The sequence below is a fragment of the Rutidosis leptorrhynchoides genome, chromosome 5, assembly GCF_046630445.1.
Source record: "Rutidosis leptorrhynchoides isolate AG116_Rl617_1_P2 chromosome 5, CSIRO_AGI_Rlap_v1, whole genome shotgun sequence".
NCBI classification, from domain to species: Eukaryota; Viridiplantae; Streptophyta; class Magnoliopsida; order Asterales; family Asteraceae; genus Rutidosis; species Rutidosis leptorrhynchoides.
The window spans coordinates 88,660,753-88,682,252 of NC_092337.1; the positions used below are offsets into that span (position 1 = coordinate 88,660,753).

A 21,500-nucleotide genomic window follows, 5' to 3' on the forward strand; every position below is an offset into this window, starting at 1 on the left:
TGAAATTGAAGCATTTTGTGATGTAGTTGTTGTCGACTACCGCTAGTAATTTTCCGTTTGCCACCATCAACCGCCAATCATTGCTGGCGTCGCCACCGTTGTCGTCATCTCCACCATTCTCAACATATTACCTCTTTGGTAAGCTAAGAAATTCTTTGTTTTGATGGTAAATAGCGAACTTCAATCGACAGCTTAAAAATAACCAAGCCTCTTCCTCTTCATTTGTTCTTCAACTTAGGGAGCTCTGAAACTTGATAAAGATCATCAATCGCCGCCGCCTGTTTTCTTTTCTCCGGTGGTGGTTTGCATACATCCAGTAACTTTTTCTGTTGAGCCGTATTTGCTCGGATTTGGTACTTTCGGGGCTGAAATCATTGCAGCAGGTTAGATAAATTGAGCTGCCATCATATTTGACATGGCAGCTTTTTTTTTTTTGAAACTATTTACTGAGTTACCGTCTTTAGACATGGCAGCTCAGATTTGAGGTGGATGATTGAAGCTAAAAAACGAGTATCTTGATCAAAGGATCGATACCGTTAGCTCTGATACCATGTTAAATATTGATATGCGGAAATATGTAATTGATTATTGATATTGGATTGAACATTTACTGATCTAAGATGATGATAAATTACAAAAAGATAAAAGAGAGCAAAAAGCTTAATGGATTACATTGTGAATTGGTTAGTTTTTACAATGAAAAAATAGCTCTATTTATAGAGCCATCCTTAACGGCTATATAATTTTTAGGTTAGGAGCCTTATACAATTCTAGAAGTAATATAAATGGAATATGGGATATGTAGCCGTTGGTTGCTGTGATGAATTGTCTTCATATGGAAATGATGAATTTATATTCTGATCCCTCAAGGTTTGTTTTTTTTTTTTACTATTTTCTCTTTCTAACAATTATAACTTTCGGCTACAAACTGTGAAGCCAAGTTGAACCGCCGAGCCAGTCTTCGTTCCAAGACCATAACCATTGAATGGGCCAAGATTGCACCTGGACCCACAGCTTTCTCGAATGTTCTAGAAGCTTCTATAGCAAAACGTGGGATAGACAACATTTCTAATAAGATGTATATATCTGAAAAATTAGCTTTCGAAGCACAGAAACTTAGTGGTTCCCCATTTTCACCATATAAAAGAATCCATAACATTGATGGACCAATTTCACGATAATCATCATCACTGTCGATATCTTTTAGTATAGCTTCAGCAACATCAGTACAACTTGCTACAGTTCGACTCAAATAATCAAGAACGCAAGTAGACACATCATCACCCAAATATTTTAGCCTTGTACGAACAGATCTGACCTGTAATACAACAAATGAAGTTATAAAAGGTTGACTTAAGTTTATGAAAAAACCATTAAAAAGAACACTTAAACGCTTACTGCTTCTGGAAGAGCACCAAGAGCCTGAATATCATGCATGGCACATGTAAGTTAACCAAATTACCAAACTAGACATCGGGATAAGCAAACGTCAATATACAGCATCTTATCTTACAGGTGGTAGCAAGTCAGGTTCAGAGTTTGACTTTTTTAGTTTGTCTAGGAGTGCACAAGCAGCAAGTGGATGTTCTGAATGGTCAACTAACTTAGGAACGAGAGAAATTAAGTCCGGTTGCAGATGTTTAGGAGCCTTATCCAATACAAGAGCGATCTTTTGTGCAGACTGTGGTCTTCGTCTTGGCTCGGGAGTCGGGACAACCTTGTGTAATGGTTCCATCTAATGCTCTCAACGAGTTCACAATCAGTCTTAGAAGTTCGTCAGACCGCTCTGGCCATTTTGTCTGAATACAACAAATTGCTAAGCAAATATATATATATATATATATATATATATATATATATATATATATATATATATATATATATATATATATATATATATATAAAAGAAATAAATAATAATAATAAAAACTATTAGGGATGTGGATAAGTGTACCTTAGACTGAACAGATGAACTATCTGATGAACTAGCGGCAGACGTTTCAGGTGGAAATGTGTAATTCACGTTCATGTCTGAGCTTTGTACAGCAGAATCGGTGGATATTTCGTCTGTTCCCGAATCGAGTCTGCCATTGACATAAAGATGTGAAGGTTCTGAGCAATCAGCATTCGAGTTTTGATCTGATGGTCAACAACACTCGAACATAATATCCAGAAGCAAATCGATTATTGCCTGTTGCAAAACTTTGACACCCATAGTTAAGAAGGTTCATCAAACTGGGAGAAGATTCATCAGTTTTAGCGTTTTTCTTCCTTGGTGTAAGAAAACGTTTGACTTTTGCGGGGTCCTCCAGATAAACTCGAAGACCAGTTTAAAATCTAGCTTCTGCATTAGTATCCATGAGAAGCTTTTCTCGCAAAGTGACTTGGGTCTGGGAAGGATTATGTTTTCCTTCAGAAAGAAGGTTCCGGGACATGTCTTTTGAATCTCCGCCGATTACTTCATTGTCCTCTGAATCAATCAGTTAATCAGGATCAGTAGTCAAAGCATCCTGATCATCAGCATAAACCTGGAAGAAAAAGGACACTTTTTAACATTAAGAGGAGGAAAGAGAAGACAGATAATATCTATATTATTATTAGTTCACAGTATTGAACTATGAACACCTGACTCTCAATAGAACAATGAATATGAATTATAAGAACAGACAATTGAGAGAACACGAATTGAAAATATATGAAAGACAAAGTATTTCGTGCAAAAGATACATCATCATAATGAACCGTACCTCTATTTATACAGAGTTAAACCAAATCTTGAAGATTTGGTTTCCTAAACTACTTGACTAAAACTTAGGAAAAGATAAACTTAAAACTAACAAATATTCTAAACAATGCAAAGTTTATCTTCTAGAGATAACACAGAATCAAAATACAATCTTCTTAATATTTAAACAAATCTCCAGAATTTTCCATAGCTTAATCATCAAGTAATCAAAACGTTGACTTTATCAAAATCTGCAACTTCAGACTCTAGGACTCCAGACTCTAACTCCTGCAAAACACTTTGACTCATCAGATCATTTTTCCAACAATCTCCCCCTATCTGATGATGTCAAAATCACCTGTTCACCTATTCCTTCAGTTTTGCATACTCCCTTTCAATCAATTTGCACTTGCTCTTCATAGACTTGAAACTCTTCAACATAGAAAGCTTACTGTACAAGTGCTTCTCCAATTTAACTCTGAAGGGATGAGTCTGCTCTGTCACACATCTAGTCAACAAGTCAAGCAATAATTCAATACCTGCTCCTTCAAATTGATCAACTCTTATCATCATTCTTTTATTACCAGTTGTTTTGAACATTAAAGCATCTAAATACTCGACATAACTATCATCAACAAGCTCTAGATGCTCTGGAACAGAATACCTTTCTACATGACCTTTAACTCTCCTCTCCTTCATCTCTAACTCAAACATACCACAAAATACTTCATAATCTTTGAAACTTATAAACCCTTCTTCAAATACTAAGTGTACCAAACTAGATACCCTCTTCAATACTTCTTGCACTATAGCTTGATCATCTGCACACTCCTGGATACACACAGCTAACCCTTTCCATTCACAGAACCCTAAACAAACAATTTGGTTCAACTTAACTCTTAACCTCCTATCAGAAAAATGTGTCATAGTTAATAACAAAGTTACACATTCAAGCTCTGATTTATCAATCTCAACCTTGACCACATCCCCTGCATACCTTCTGAATTTAAATCTTTTATTCATCTGAACCCTTAATTTATCTTGCATAGCAGCAACAACAGTAGCATTCTCCTGATCATTACCAACACCACCTGTTTGAACACCACCTGTTTGAGTATGACTAGCAACCACCTGAGTTTCAACCATTTGAGTATCATCACAAACAATCACTTGAGTTTCACCAACAATCACTTGAGTTTCAACTCTATCAGCATCCTCCCCCTGAATCTGTTGCTCCCCCTCAACCTGAGCTCTCTTTGATGACTCCCCCTCAATACCTTCACCATCTAACCTTTTCCTTTTCTCCCCCTTTTTGACATCATCCACAGAGAGAGTAGACAAAAACTTCCAAATTTCAGCTTGTTGTTCTTGGAGTGTCTTAACATCAGAAGCAAAACCTGTAAAACATTTCCTGATTTCATCAACACCTTCCAACCTCTTCTCTAAAGCATCCAATCTATCACCAATATCTGTTACACCCACTGTATCATTAGAACCACCCAAACCCTGCATATCCCCTACCATCCTCCTGACCTCCATCAACTCATGTTTAGAAACAAAATTATTATTCAAGTGGAGATTAATTTTATCAAATTGAGACTGCATGTAGTGACCCGAACTTTTCCATGTTTATATATATTAATTGAGATTGATATTTACATGATTAAATGTTTCCAACATGTTAAGCAATCAAACTTGTTAAGACTTGATTAATTGAAATATGTTTCATATAGACAATTGACCACCCAAGTTGACCGGTGATTCACGAACGTTAAAACTTGTAAAAACTATACGATGACATATATATGGTTATATATATAGTTAACATGTTTTTATTATAAGTATGTATCTCATTAGGTATTTTAACAATGAGTTATATACATAAAAATGAGACTATTAATTTAAGAAACTCGAAAACGATATATATAACGATTATCGTTATAACAACGTCTTACTAGGTACATATGAATCATATTAAGATATTGATACACTTGGTTAATTATGTTAAATGATAAGTAAATATATTATTAAGTGTATTAACAATGAAATACATATGTAAAAATAAGACTACTAACTTAATGATTTCGAAACGAGACATATATGTAACGATTATCGTTGTAACGACATTTAACTGTATATACATCATACTGAGATATATTATATATCATAATATCATGATAATATAACAATTTAACATCTCATTTGTTATAATAAACAATGGGTTAACAACATTCAACAAGATCATTAACCTAAAGGTTTCAAAACAACATTTACATGTAACGACTAACGATGACTTAACGACTCAGTTAAAATGTATATACATGTAGTGTTTTAATATGTATTTATACACTTTTGAAAGACTTCAATACACTTATCAAAATACTTCTACTTAACAAAAATGCTTACAATTACATCCTCGTTCAGTTTCATCAACAATTCTACTCGTATGCACCCGTATTCGTACTCGTACAATACACAGCTTTTAGATGTATGTACTATTGGTATATACACTCCAATGATCAGCTCTTAGCAGCCAATGTGAGTCACCTAACACATGTGGGAACCATCATTTGGCAACTAGCATGAAATATCTCATAAAATTACAAAAATATGAGTAATCATTCATGACTTATTTACATGAAAACAAAATTACATATCCTTTATATCTAATCCATACACCAACGACCAAAAACACCTACAAACACTTTCATTCTTCAATTTTCTTCATCTAATTGATCTCTCTCAAGTTCTATCTTCAAGTTCTAAGTGTTCTTCATAAATTCCAAAAGTTCTAGTTTCATAAAATCAAGAATACTTTCAAGTTTGCTAGCTCACTTCCAATCTTGTAAGGTGATCATCCAACCTCAAGAAATCTTTGTTTCTTACAGTAGGTTATCATTCTAATACAAGGTAATAATCATATTCAAACTTTGGTTCAATTTCTATAACTATAACAATCTTATTTCAAGTGATGATCTTACTTGAACTTGTTTTCGTGTCATGATTCTGCTTCAAGAACTTCGAGCCATCCAAGGATCCATTGAAGCTAGATCCACTTTTCTCTTTTCCAGTAGGTTTATCCAAGGAACTTAAGGTAGTATTGATGTTCATAACATCATTCGATTCATACATATAAAGCTATCTTATTCGAAGGTTTAAACTTGTAATCACTAGAACATAGTTTAGTTAATTCTAAACTTGTTCGCAAATAAAAGTTAATCCTTCTAACTTGACTTTTAAAATCAACTAAACACATGTTCTATATCTATATGATATGCTAACTTAATGATTTAAAACCTGGAAACACGAAAAACACCGTAAAACCGGATTTACGCCGTCGTAGTAACACCGCGGGCTGTTTTGGGTTAGTTAATTAAAAACTATGATAAAATTTGATTTAAAAGTTGTTATTCTGAGAAAATGATTTTTATTATGAACATGAAACTATATCCAAAAATTATGGTTAAACTCAAAGTGGAAGTATGTTTTCTAAAATGGTCATCTAGACGTCGTTCTTTCGACTGAAATGACTACCTTTACAAAAACGACTTGTAACTTATTTTTCCGACTATAAACCTATACTTTTTATGTTTAGGTTCATAAAATAGAGTTCAATATGAAACCATAGCAATTTGATTCACTCAAAACGGATTTAAAATGAAGAAGTTATGGGTAAAACAAGATTGGATAATTTTTCTCATTTTAGCTACGTGAAAATTGTTAACAAATCTATTCCAACCATAACTTAATCAACTTGTATTGTATATTATGTAATCTTGAGATACCATAGACACGTATACAATGTTTCGACCTATCATGTCGACACATCTATATATATTTCGGAACAACCATAGACACTCTATATGTGAATGTTGGAGTTAGCTATACAGGGTTGAGGTTGATTCCAAAATATATATAGTTTGAGTTGTGATCAATACTGAGATACGTATACACTGGGTCGTGGATTGATTCAAGATAATATTTATCGATTTATTTCTGTACATCTAACTGTGGACAACTAGTTGTAGGTTACTAACGAGGACAGCTGACTTAATAAACTTAAAACATCAAAATATATTAAAAGTGTTGTAAATATATTTTGAACATACTTTGATATATATGTATATATTGTTATAGGTTCGTGAATCAACCAGTGGCCAAGTCTTACTTCCCGACGAAGTAAAAATCTGTGAAAGTGAGTTATAGTCCCACTTTTAAAATCTAATATTTTTGGGATGAGAATACATGCAGGTTTTATAAATGATTTACAAAATAGACACAAGTACGTGAAACTATATTCTATGGTTGAATTATCGAAATCGAATATGCCCCTTTTTATTAAGTCTGGTAATCTAAGAATTAGGGAACAGACACCCTAATTGACGCGAATCCTAAAGATAGATCTATCGGGCCCAACAAGCCCCATCCAAAGTACCGGATGCTTTAGTACTTCGAAATTTATATCATATCCGAAGGGTGTCCCGGAATGATGGGGATATTCTTATATATGCATCTTGTTAATGTCGGTTACCAGGTGTTCACCATATGAATGATTTTTATCTCTATGTATGGGATGTGTATTGAAATATGAAATCTTGTGGTCTATTGTTACGATTTGATATATATAGGTTAAACCTATAACTCACCAACATTTTTGTTGACGTTTAAAGCATGTTTATTCTCAGGTGAATACTAAGAGCTTCCGCTGTCGCATACTTAAATAAGGACGAGATTTGGAGTCCATGCTTGTATGATATTGTGTAAAAACTGCATTCAAGAAACTTATTTTGTTGTAACATATTTGTATTGTAAACCATTATGTAATGGTCGTGTGTAAACATGATATTTTAGATTATCATTATTTGATAATCTACGTAAAGCTTTTTAAACCTTTATTGATGAAATAAAGGTTATGGTTTGTTTTAAAATGAATGCAGTCTTTGAAAAACGTCTCATATAGAGGTCAAAACCTCGCAACGAAATCAATTAATATGGAACGTTTTTAATCAATAAGAACGGGACATTTCAGTTGGTATCCGAGCGTTGGTCTTAGAGAACCAGAATTTTGCATTAGTGTGTCTTATCGAGTTTGTTAGGATGCATTAGTGAGTCTGGACTTCGACCGTGTTTACTTGAAAAATGATTGCTTAACAAATTTTGTTGGAAACTATATATTTTTAACATGTGAATATTATGTGATATATTAATCTCTTAACGCGTTTGATATTATGTGATAGATGTCTACCTCTAGAACAAGTCCCATTGATTCACCTAATAATAATGAAGAGTCAAATGTAAATTGGAATGATTCGTGGACTGATTCACAAGTTCCCGAAGAGGAACCGGAAGAAGAGTCGGAACCGGAAGAAGAATCGGAACCGGAAGAAGAATCGGAACCGGATGAAGAAGTAGAACCGGTGGGGGAAATAATAAAACGGTTAAGTAAAAGAAAATCCTCAACCAACCGACCAAGGTTAATTATGGTCAATGGTGTTTCCGCCAAGGAAGCAAAATATTGGGAGGATTACCAATTCTCCGATGAATCGGATTCCGACGAGAATTCCGATGATGTTATAGAAATTACCCCAACTGAATTTAAAAAGGAAAAAGAAAATAATAAGGGAAAGGGCATAAAAATAGAGAAATCTAATTCCAACCCCGATGAACTTTATATGTATCGTCAACCCCCGAAGTCCTTAAGTTGTAACAATGACCCGGGAACCTCTAAACCACCAGGTTTTTCTAAACCGTTGTGGAAAACGACAGTTAGTATTAGGGGAACATCATATATCCCTAGAAACTTGGCAAAACGAACCAAAACCGAAGAAGAAGAAACGAGCGAGTCGGAATAAGATAGTTGTATTCGTGTGGTGTAATATATGTAATATAGTGTTCTTATGCTTTATGATATATGTAAAAATTGCTTGTATTAATAAGTATTTTTTTTATGAATCTAACTCTTGTCTATTTTACAGTTTAAAAACACAAAATGGATAGACAACCCAATATTTTAATAGACCTACCCGGAGACATGATTGATGAAATCTTGTCTAGAGTCGGCCAGAATTCCTCGGCACAACTATTTAAGGCGAGATCAGTTTGTAAGACATTCGAAGAACGTTCCAAGAATGTCTTGGTTTATAAGAGACTTTCGTTTGAAAGATGGGGGATATCACATTGGGAAACCCATAAGTTACGATGTGTTTACTTTGACGCATATATTGCGGGGAACCCAAATGCTATTTTACGCAACGGGTTAAGAAATTATTTTGACTCAATATATCCGAATATTGGACTTCGTGATTTAGAAAAAGCGGCTAACATGCAACATAAAGAAGCATGTTATGCTTACGGATTAGTAATGTTCGCTTCTCACCAAAGTGAGAACAAGAGCATCGGGCTACAACTATTAAACAAAACGTTTCCACAAGTGACGGAGTCGGTAATTGGGGTAAGAAATGAGGTTTTTAGATTGTTACGGGACTGTTGGACATTACGTAACCCTCGTCCCTTTGACGATGTTACAACACGCTGTCTTATCAACGGCCATAACGGTTATGTTCCACAAGACCAAGGATGGGAAGTAGTCCTAGTAAAACCAGAATGCATGATTTGTTTCTGGACGTATGAATTACGTGTCTTTATTGCCTTTGCTGAACAACTTGTGTACTAGCTAGAATTATCTTCACAACTATCTTGTATCAAAGTTATTTTGTGCTATATTTCATGCTTTATGTAAAATAAGCGGTATTGTAAGTTTGTAAAATATTGTATAAAAGTTTGAACGCGAAATATTATTATAATCAGTTTTTCATATAGAATTGTAGTAGTTGAATTGTATATTAGCTACTAAGTATGAACTTAACGGGTAGGTACTACCCGAATTTAAACTTATAAAACGCTAATATGAAGAAAAAGCTTTTATAAATGAGTTCATATTATGCTACGAAATACTATTAACTACTCTTAATATTCTGTATGATTAACTTGTTCCATTTGACTATTTTGAAGGAAATGGCACCGACTACTCGACACACCGTGAATATGAATGAAGAGGAATTCCGTACTTTTCTAGCTTCAAACATAGCCGCAGTACAGGCTGCGCTACATACCAACAATAACCTTGGATCTGGCAGTACAGGAAATCGTGTAGGATGCACCTACAAAGAATTCACTGCCTGCAAACCTTTGGAATTTGATGGAACCGAAGGACCGATCGGATTGAAACGGTGGACCGAGAAGGTCGAATCGGTGTTTGCCATAAGTAAGTGTACTGAAGAGGACAAAGTGAAGTACGCTACGCATACCTTCACAGGTTCTGCGTTAACATGGTGGAATACCTATCTAGAGCAAGTGGGACAAGATGATGCGTACGCACTACCGTGGTCAGCATTCAAGCACTTGATGAACGAGAAGTACCGTCCCAGAACCGAGGTCAATAAGCTCAAGACAGAACTTAGAGGGTTACGAACCCAAGGATTTGATATTACCACGTACGAAAGACGATTCACAGAATTGTGCCTATTGTGTCCGGGAGCATTCGAAGATGAGGAAGAGAAGATCGACGCATTTTTGAAAGGATTACCGGAAAGAATCCAAGAAGATATAAGTTCACACGAGCCCGCCTCCATACAACAGGCATGTAGAATGGCTCACAAACTAGTGAACCAGATTGAAAAAAGAATTAAAGAACAGACTGCTGAAGAGGCCAATGTGAAGCAAGTCAAAAGAAAGTGGGAGGAAAACGGTGATAAGAATCACCAATACAACAACAACAGCAATTACAACAATAATCGCAACAATTATCCCAACAATCGCAACATCAATCGCAACTACAACAAACGGCCCAACAACAACAACAACAACAACAACAACAACAACAACAACAGCAACTACAACAATCATCCCAACAACAATAATAACCGCAACAACAACAACAATCAGAAGCAGCTATGCCAAAGGTGTGAAAAGTATCACTCGGGGTTCTGCACCAAATTTTGCAACAAGTGTAAAAGAAATGGTCATAGCGCGGCGAAGTGTGAGGTCTACGGACCAGGGGTTAATAGAACGAAAGGAACAAATGGTTTCGGAACGAGTAATGGCGGAGCAAGTAGTGTCGGAGCAAGTTATGCCAATGTAGTTTGTTATAAATGTGGAAAACCGGGTCACATTATTAGAAATTGCCCGAACCAGGAGAACACGAATGGACAAGGCCGCGGAAGAGTTTTCAATATTAATGCGGCAGAGGCACAGGAAGACCCGGAGCTTGTTACGAGTACGTTTCTTATTGACAATAAATCTGCTTACGTTTTATTTGATTCGGGTGCGGATAGAAGCTATATGAGTAGAGATTTTTGTGATAAATTAAGTTGTCCATTGACGCCTTTGGATAGTAAATTTTTACTCGAATTAGCAAATGGTAAATTAATTTCAGCAGATAATATATGTCGGAATCGAGAAATTAAACTGGTTAGCGAAACATTTAAGATTGATTTGATACCAGTAGAGTTAGGGAGTTTTGATGTGATAATCGGTATGGACTGGTTGAAAGAAGTGAAAGCAGAGATCGTTTGTTACAAAAATGCAATTCGCATTATACGAGAAAAAGGAAAACCCTTAATGGTGTACGGAGAAAAGGGCAACACGAAGCTACATCTTATTAGTAATTTGAAGGCACAAAAACTAATAAGAAAAGGTTGCTATGCTGTTCTAGCACACGTCGAGAAAGTACAAACTGAAGAAAAGAGCATCAATAATGTTCCCATTGCAAAAGAATTTCCCGATGTATTTCCGAAAGAATTACCGGGATTACCCCCACATCGATCCGTTGAATTTCAAATAGATCTTGTACCAGGAGCTGCACCAATAGCTCGTGCTCCTTACAGACTCGCACCCAGCGAGATGAAAGAACTGCAAAGCCAATTACAAGAACTTTTAGAGCGTGGTTTCATTCGACCAAGCACATCACCGTGGGGAGCTCCTGTTTTGTTTGTCAAGAAGAAAGATGGTACATTCAGGTTGTGTATCGACTACCGAGAGTTGAACAAACTTACCATCAAGAACCGCTACCCACTACCGAGAATCGACGACTTATTTGATCAACTACAAGGCTCGTCTGTTTATTCAAAGATTGACTTACGTTCCGGGTATCATCAAATGCGGGTGAAAGAAGATGATATTCCAAAGACTGCTTTTAGAACACGTTACGGTCATTACGAGTTTATGGTCATGCCGTTTGGTTTAACTAAAGCACCAGCTGTGTTCATGGACCTTAAGAACCGAGTGTGTGGACCATACCTTGACAAGTTTGTCATTGTTTTCATTGATGACATACTTATTTACTCAAAGAATGACCAAGAACACGGTGAACATTTGAGAAAGGTGTTAGAAGTATTGAGGAAGGAAGAATTGTACGCTAAGTTTTCAAAGTGTGCATTTTGGTTGGAAGAAGTTCAATTCCTCGGTCACATAGTGAACAAAGAAGGTATTAAGGTGGATCCGGCAAAGATAGAAACTGTTGAAAAGTGGGAAACCCCGAAAACTCCGAAACACATACGCCAGTTTTTAGGACTAGCTGGTTACTACAGAAGGTTCATCCAAGACTTTTCCAGAATAGCAAAACCCTTGACTGCATTAACGCATAAAGGGAAGAAATTTGAATGGAAGGATGAACAAGAGAAAGCGTTTCAGTTGTTGAAGAAAAAGCTAACTACGGCACCTATATTGTCATTGCCTGAAGGGAATGATGATTTTGTGATTTATTGTGACGCATCAAAGCAAGGTCTCGGTTGTGTATTAATGCAACGAACGAAGGTGATTGCTTATGCGTCTAGACAATTGAAGATTCACGAGCAAAATTATACGACGCATGATTTGGAATTAGGCGCGGTTGTTTTTGCATTAAAGACTTGGAGGCACTACTTATATGGGGTCAAAAGTATTATATATACCGACCACAAAAGTCTTCAACACATATTTAATCAGAAACAACTGAATATGAGGCAGCGTAGGTGGATTGAATTGTTGAATGATTACGACTTTGAGATTCGTTACCACCCGGGGAAGGCAAATGTGGTAGCCGATGCCTTGAGCAGGAAGGACAGAGAACCCATTCGAGTAAAATCTATGAATATAATGATTCATAATAACCTTACTACTCAAATAAAGGAGGCGCAACAAGGAGTTTTAAAAGAGGAAAATTTAAAGGATGAAATACCCAAAGGATCTGAGCAGCACCTTAATATTCGGGAAGACGGAACCAGGTATAGGGCTGAAAGGATTTGGGTACCAAAATTTGGAGATATGAGAGAAATGGTACTTAGAGAAGCTCATAAAACCATATACTCAATACATCCTGGAACGGGGAAGATGTACAAGGATCTCAAGAAACATTTTTAGTGGCCGGGTATGAAAGCCGATGTTGCTAAATACGTAGGAGAATGTTTGACGTGTTCTAAGGTCAAAGCTGAGCATCAGAAACCATCAGGTCTACTTCAACAACCCGAAATCCCAGAATGGAAATGGGAAAACATTACCATGGATTTCATCACTAAATTGCCAAGGACTGCAAGTGGTTTTGATACTATTTGGGTAATAGTTGATCGTCTCACCAAATCAGCACACTTCCTGCCAATAAGAGAAGATGACAAGATGAAGAAGTTAGCACGACTGTATTTGAAGGAAGTCGTCTCCAGACATGGAATACCAGTCTCTATTATCTCTGATAGGGATGGCAGATTTATTTCAAGATTCTGGCAGACATTACAGCAAGCATTAGGAACTCATCTAGACATGAGTACTGCCTATCATCCACAAACTGATGGGCAGAGTGAAAGGACGATACAAACGCTTGAAGACATGCTACGAGCATGTGTTATTGATTTCGGAAACAGTTGGGATCGACATCTACCGTTAGCAGAATTTTCCTACAACAACAGCTACCATTCAAGCATTGAGATGGTGCCGTTTGAAGCACTTTATGGTAGAAAGTGCAGGTCTCCGATTTGTTGGAGTGAAGTGGGGGATAGACAGATTACGGGTCCGGAGATTATACAAGAAACTACCGAGAAGATCATCCAAATTCAACAACGGTTGAAAACCGCCCAAAGTCGACAAAAGAGCTACGCTGACATTAAAAGAAAAGATATAGAATTTGAAATTGGAGAGATGGTCATGCTTAAAGTTGCACCTTGGAAAGGCGTTGTTCGATTTGGTAAACGAGGGAAATTAAATCCAAGGTATATTGGACCATTCAAGATTATTGATCGTGTCGGACCAGTAGCTTACCGACTTGAGTTACCTCAACAACTCGCGGCTGTACATAACACTTTCCACGTCTCGAATTTGAAGAAATGTTTTGCTAAAGAAGATCTCACTATTCCGTTAGATGAAATCCAAATCAACGAAAAACTTCAATTCATCGAAGAACCCGTCGAAATAATGGATCGTGAGGTTAAAAGACTTAAGCAAAACAAGATACCAATTGTTAAGGTTCGATGGAATGCTCGTAGAGGACCCGAGTTCACCTGGGAGCGTGAAGATCATATGAAGAAGAAATACCCGCATCTATTTCCAGAAGATTCGTCAACACCTTCAACAGCTTAAAATTTCGGGACGAAATTTATTTAACGGGTAGGTACTGTAGTGACCCGAACTTTTCCATGTTTATATATATTAATTGAGATTGATATTTACATGATTAAATGTTTCCAACATGTTAAGCAATCAAACTTGTTAAGACTTGATTAATTGAAATATGTTTCATATAGACAATTGACCACCCAAGTTGACCGGTGATTCACGAACGTTAAAACTTGTAAAAACTATACGATGACATATATATGGTTATATATATAGTTAACATGTTTTTATTATAAGTATGTATCTCATTAGGTATTTTAACAATGAGTTATATACATAAAAATGAGACTATTAATTTAAGAAACTCGAAAACGATATATATAACGATTATCGTTATAACAACGTCTTACTAGGTACATATGAATCATATTAAGATATTGATACACTTGGTTAATTATGTTAAATGATAAGTAAATATATTATTAAGTGTATTAACAATGAAATACATATGTAAAAATGATAATGCTAAAAACGAACATATATTTCATAGCATTATTCCTCAAGAAAGACAAGCTTTTAGTTGCAATTGTTCTATTTACAAGAGATATTCGTTTAAATAATAAAAGGTGAAGACAAAAGACAGATTCGACGAATTGAAGACGCAAACGACCAAAAAGCTCAAAAGTACAAAAGACAATCAAAAAGGTTCCAATTATTGATAAGAAACGTCTCGAAATCACAAGAGTACAAGATTCAAAACGCAAAGTACAAGATATTAAATTGTACGCGAGGACGTTCGAAAATCCGGAACCGGGACCAGAGTCAACTCTTAACGCTCGACGCAACGGACTAAAAATTACAAGTTAACTATGTATATAAATATAATATAATATATAATTAATTATATTAATTATATATATATTATATATATAATAAAAACCGTCGGCAGAGAAAACTCCAAGATGTGAGCTGTAATTTATATCTCCGCGACTCGCGGAGTGTGAAGGCCAAAAGGGCCGCGAGTCGCGGAGCCCCAAATTTCGACTCTGGCTATAAAGCAAACCGAATTCTGATCAAAAATCATATCTTTTTCTTCTCTTATCATACGTAAAATTTATATATATATATATAATTTATATTTTAATTTTAATTATAATTCTAATAATAAGGGTATGTTAGCGAATGTTGTAAGGGTGTAAGTCGAAATTCTGTCCGTGTAACGCTACGCTATTTTTAATCATTGTAAGTTATGTTCAACCTTTTTATATTAATGTATCGTAGCTAAGTTATTATTATGCTTATTTAAAACGAAGTAATCATGATGTTGGGCTAATTACTAAAATTGGGTAATTGGGCTTTGTACCATAATTGGGGTTTGGACAAAAGAACGACACTTGTGGAAATTAGACTATGGGCTATTAATGGGCTTTATATTTGTTTAACTAAATGAAAGTTTGTTAATGTTAATATAAAGATTTACAATTGGGCGTCCCTATAAATTACCATATACACTCAATCGGACACGATGGGCAGGGTATTTATATGTACAAATAATCGTTCATTTAACCGGACACGGGAATGGATTAATAGCCACTAGAATAATTAAAACAGGGGTGAAATTACATTCAAGGGTAATTGGTGTAATTGTTAACAAAGTAGTAAAACCTTGGTTTACACGCAGTCGATAACCTGGTGTATTCATTAAACAAAGTATTAAAACCTTGTTACAATTCGAATCCCCAATTAGTTGGAATATTTAACTTCGGGTATAATAATAATTTGACAAGGACACTCGCACTTTATATTTATGACTGATGGACTGTTATGGACAAAAACCAGACGGACAGATTAAATAATCCAGGACAAAGGACAATTAACCCATGGACATAAAACTAAAATCAACACGTCAAACATCATGATTGCGGAAGTTTAAATAAGCATAATTCTTTTATTTCATATTTAATTTCCTTTATTTTATATTTAATTGCACTTCTAATTATCGCACTTTTATTTATTGTTATTTAATCGCACTTTTAATTATTGTACTTTTTAATTATCGCAAGTTTATTTTATCGCACTTTTATTATTCGCAATTTCATTATCGTTATTTACTTTACGCTTTAATTTAAGTCTTGTATTTATTTTATATTTTACATTAGGTTTTAACTGCGACTAAAGTTTTAAAATCGACAAACCGGTCATTAAACGGTAAAAACCCCCCTTTATAATAATAATATTACTTATATATATATTTGTATTTTTAATAAAAGTAAACTAATATAGCGTTGAGCTTTGTTTAAAGATTTCCCTGTGGAGCGAACCGGACTTACTAAAAACTACACTACTGTACGATTAGGTACACTGCCTATAAGTGTTGTAGCAAGGTTTAAGTATATCCATTCTATAAATAAATAAATATCTTGTGTAAAATTGTATCGTATTTAATAGTATTTCCTGCTAAAATTAATAACTATTTTATATACACCTCGCATAACATCAAGTATTTTTGGCGCCGCTGCCGGGGACATCTTAAAAGCCGGAAGCGCAACGCTAATATATAAAAAAAAAAGATTTTTAGCTTACTTTTATTAAAAGTCGTTTTTGTAAAAATACGTTTTAATTATTCAAAAATATAAAAAGAAAAACAAAAATATATGTATTTTTAAGATTTTGTTAAATATTTAAGTTTTATAAGTTTCTTTATTTTTATTTTAGTTTATAAAAATATAAGTTTTATTTTAAAATCTTTTATTTATTTAAAAATAGAAAACAGAAAATAAAAAAAATAAAATAAATAAATAAAGAAAAACGCGTAAAAATTCAAACCTGTCAGCTGAATTCTGGAACCCCGCGACTCGCGGGGTTTGATGCTTTAATTGCCGCGACTCGCGGAGCCTTTCTGACAGGCGACAAAAAAACCCTAATCCAGCATTAATTACGGGTTTTAATTAATTATTATTATTATTTAAACCTAATTATTATTATTATTATTATTAGTTTTATTTTAAGATTTACTTTTTATTTAATTTGTTTTATTTAGTATTAATTAGTTTAATTAATTTGTAAAATTAGTAGTTTTATTAAATAAATAATATAAAAATAATATTTTTATAAAAATTGTAATTTTTACAACTTTTTGTATATTTTTATATTTTGTCCCTTTTTTTTTTAATCGTTGTAGCGTAATATTTGTATTTTTAGCTCATATTTAATTTTAAACTTAGTTTTTGCTATAGTCATTTTTACTCCTAGATTTTTAGGCTTTGCCGTAGAATTCCTTAAGTGCTTTTTCTTTAGACTAAGATTTAGGTGCTTTAGAATTTTGCGACGCCTTTTTAAGTTTTAGTTTCTTTTTAAGTTATTTCCATTTGAGATTTAGTTTTTCCTGTAAGCTTTAATATTTTTAGACCTTTTACTATGTATCAATTATCATTCCAATTAGTAATTTCAATTTGCGATTATAATTTTAAGTTAGTTGTAGTAATAAGGTTAGGTTAGTCAAGTATTTTTAAGTTTTTATAAGTTTCTTTTATTTTTCCGTCACCTTTTATTTTTCAACCATTTTTTCTTTTTCGACCTTTTTCGACGAACTCTTTTTCTCTCTTATTTCTCGCCATTCTAGTTTTTAGGACTTAGAATTTTTTCTACTTCTTATCTAAATTTCTTAAAATTACGAAAATTTATTTTAAGTGGTTAAATTAATAGACATCAAAATTTTCCGGTTCGTAGTAATAGTTGGATTTGTACGTGGACCGGGTTATTGGAGCCAAACAGTACTCAATTATATTGAGACCAAACGAATCCTGCCCCTCTGCTGCATCTTTTGGCTATTCGAAACGTGGGCAAAATCAGAAAAGTCTATTGATTGGATAACTTATTATAATTTTTCTTTCCTTTTAAAAACTAATAGGATATTCAGTGAATGCACCGAGCAAGACGTTCACCACCTTTTGTACGTTCACCACCTGTAACTAGATCAAGACATTTAGCAAATATTGTCGCCGTTGATTTTTCTTTAGAATCGTCATCTAGTCGAACAAGAACTCCAACTCAAATTTCCGATAATCCATCTTTTGAACCCGACTTCACAATTAAGAACCCGGAGCATATTCAAGGACAATTCCAAGATCTTGAACCACTAATTATTCCTCCTGAGCCACAAACCATTAAATCAGAATCCTCTAGTGATTCGTATTCAACAAATTCAATTATGGAAGTAACGGAACCTCTAAGTATGGAAGATCGAATGAGAGCCACACGCACGGGCCAAGGTCACGCCATTATTAAGCCAGAAGTTAATGCGCCAGATTATGAAATCAAAGGACAAATTCTACACATGGTAACTAACCAATGCCAATTCAGTGGTGCACCGAATGAAGATCCTAACGAACACCTTCGTACGTTTAAAAGAATTTGTACACTATTCAAAATCCGAGAAGTGGAAGATGAGCAGATCTATCTCATGTTGTTTCCCTGGACTTTAAAGGGAGAAGCCAAAGATTGGTTAGAATCGTTACCTGAAGGGGCGATTGACACATGGGATGTTTTAGTTGAAAAATTTCTTAAACGATTCTTTCCGGCATCCAAAGCCGTGAGACTTCAAGGAGAAATTGTTACGTTCGCGCAAAATCCAAATGAAACATTATATGAGGCGTGGACAAGATTCGGAAGGATGTTGAGAGGATGTCCTCAACACGGATTAGATACTTTTCAAATAGTACAAATCTTCTATAAAGGCGTAGACATCGCCACACGAAAAGACATCGACATAACCGCTGGTGGTTCCATTATGAAGAAAATCGCAACTGAAGCTTACAAAATTATTGATAACACAGCCTCCCACTCGCATGAGTGGCACCAAGAAAAAGATATTTTTCGTTCATCTAAAGTGGCTAGAGCCGATTCTAGCCATGACTTTGATTCCGTTTCAGCAAAAATAGATGCTTTCGAAAGACGAATGGAAAAGATGAATAAAGATATTCACGCAATACGAATCAGTTGTGAGCTATGCGGTGGACCACACTTATTGAAAGATTGTCACATTGAACCAACATTGGAACAACGAGAGAATGTTTCCTATATGAACCAAAGGCCTGGAAATAATTATCAAAATAATTATCAACCGCCAAAGCTAAACTTCAATCGAAATCAAAACATTCTTTACAATCCAAAAGGACCCGAAAATAACTGGTATAACCAACAAGGTCCGAATAACCAACCAACTCAAAACAACACTTTCAATCAACAAAGACCTGGCTTATATAAACCACAACAACAAACCGAAGAGAAAAAGTCAAATATGGAAGACGTGGTATTCAAGCTAGTTGAATCTCAAACACAATTTATTGAAACTCAAACCCAAACGAACGAGAGATTTGATCAGTCATTAAGAACTCAACAAGCTTCCATTTTGAATCTAGAAAAACACGTAGGTACTCTTGCTAGCATGATGAGTGAGAGGGAACAAGGAAAGCTACCAAGTAATACTGAAGTAAATCCTCGGAATGAGAATGTTAATATGGTTTCAACGAATTCTGAAAAACCAGCACCAGAAGATGGGAAGGTTTTAGATGAGAGTAACAATGAAGAGGTTACACCACCACCACCCGAGTATGTAAAGCCAGTGGTGGCACCATACAAACCACCCATCCCGTTTCCAAGAAAAGGAGTTGAGTATGAGCAAGTAATAAGTAATAAAGATTGTGATACTTCTGGAAAGAAGAAGAAGAAAAAGAATAAGAAAGTACAAGAAACAAAAGCCGTAGAAGTAAACCCGGTGAAGACAGTTCCACCAAAACCTCCACCTAGGGTAGGTGATCCGGGTGAATTTATTGTTCCCTGTCTACTTAGTGATTGTGTCATGTATGATGCACTAGCAGATTTAGGTGCAAGTGTAAGTGTTATGCCTCTTTCATTATATAAGAGATTAGGAGTAGGTAAGTTAAGTCCAACGGATATGAGTGTTCGACTCTTTGATCAAACCATTAAGCACCCAGTTGGAATTGCTGATAACCTACCCGTTCAAGTAGGCAATTTAACCTTTCTAGTCGAATTTATTGTCATTGACATAGAAGAGGACCCAAACATTCCTCTAATTTTAGGTCGGCCATTCTTAGCGTCCACCAAGGCGTTATTTGATGTAGGAAATGGAAGAATGACACTTAAAAGTGGTGACAAATCGATCACCTTTATGATTCGAAAGTCTAAATCTCCACCAGCCAAAACCGTTGAACCAGTAAAAACAATTGGTAAGAACCATGTGTTTTTACCAACTCCAACGGTAATACTTAGCAATAATGAAACGCCTAAGTGTGGGGAAAATGAAGTAACACCTAATGATGACATGATAACAAAGAACCCCGTTGTTGATACGAAATTAAATGATCCCGTTATTAATAGTTCAATGAAGAAACTTATTAAACGGATTCGCGATGCTAGAACCAAGGGGAACTTTAAGTTATGTAACCGGTTAGTATCCAATCTATCACCTAAAGAAAAGGAGAAACTAGTTGAAATTGTGGAAATTACACAGGAATCCGACCAATGGCTTAAAGAAAAAGTCACGGATATGCAAGTTGATTATGGACCAAGAGAAATTAACGATGAAGTTAATCACAATTTTGACACCACGGCTACCTAAGTGTGGGGAGATTCAAATGTTCTAAAAAGAAAATGCTATCTAGAGTTAGTTGTTCTGTTCTCGTGTAGTTCCGAGAATGGAACCCGATTGGTCTTTCCCTAGCAGACCCTAAAGAACTAGTCTTCTACCCCCATTCTGAATTTTTATTTTTAGGTTTTTACAAAATGAAGACTGCCTGTGAACTAAACCATGGTCTAATGCTACACGCTTTGATCACTAAACGTAATAATGACATACTACCGAGTGAAATAGTATCAGTAATCAGAGAAAGAATGGACGGAGTTAGAAAAGAATCCAGATGCGAAGATAATAAGTTACAATTTGGTAAAGGAAAATCAAAATCCGCAGCGAAAAGAAGAGCACGACACCTAGAAAGATGTCACAAATGCGGAAAATGGTCACATGGAGGTAAATGTTCAAATAATCAAACCTATTCGAATACCGAATTTGTTACTTTATGCAGAGACGGACCGTTCATATGTTTAGAAGAAAAGACACTGAATGCTCGAGGTTACGCCTATGTAGCCATGGAAAATCAATTAAACCGACTATCTT

The 21,500-nt window shown here is 35.1% G+C and overlaps 1 pseudogene; it reads right to left on the minus strand.

Moving 5' to 3' along the window:
* Window positions 1-901: 901 nt before the first annotated feature.
* The window catches only part of LOC139848822 (uncharacterized), a 45,327-nt pseudogene continuing 24,728 nt past the window's right edge, over window positions 902-21,500 (minus strand).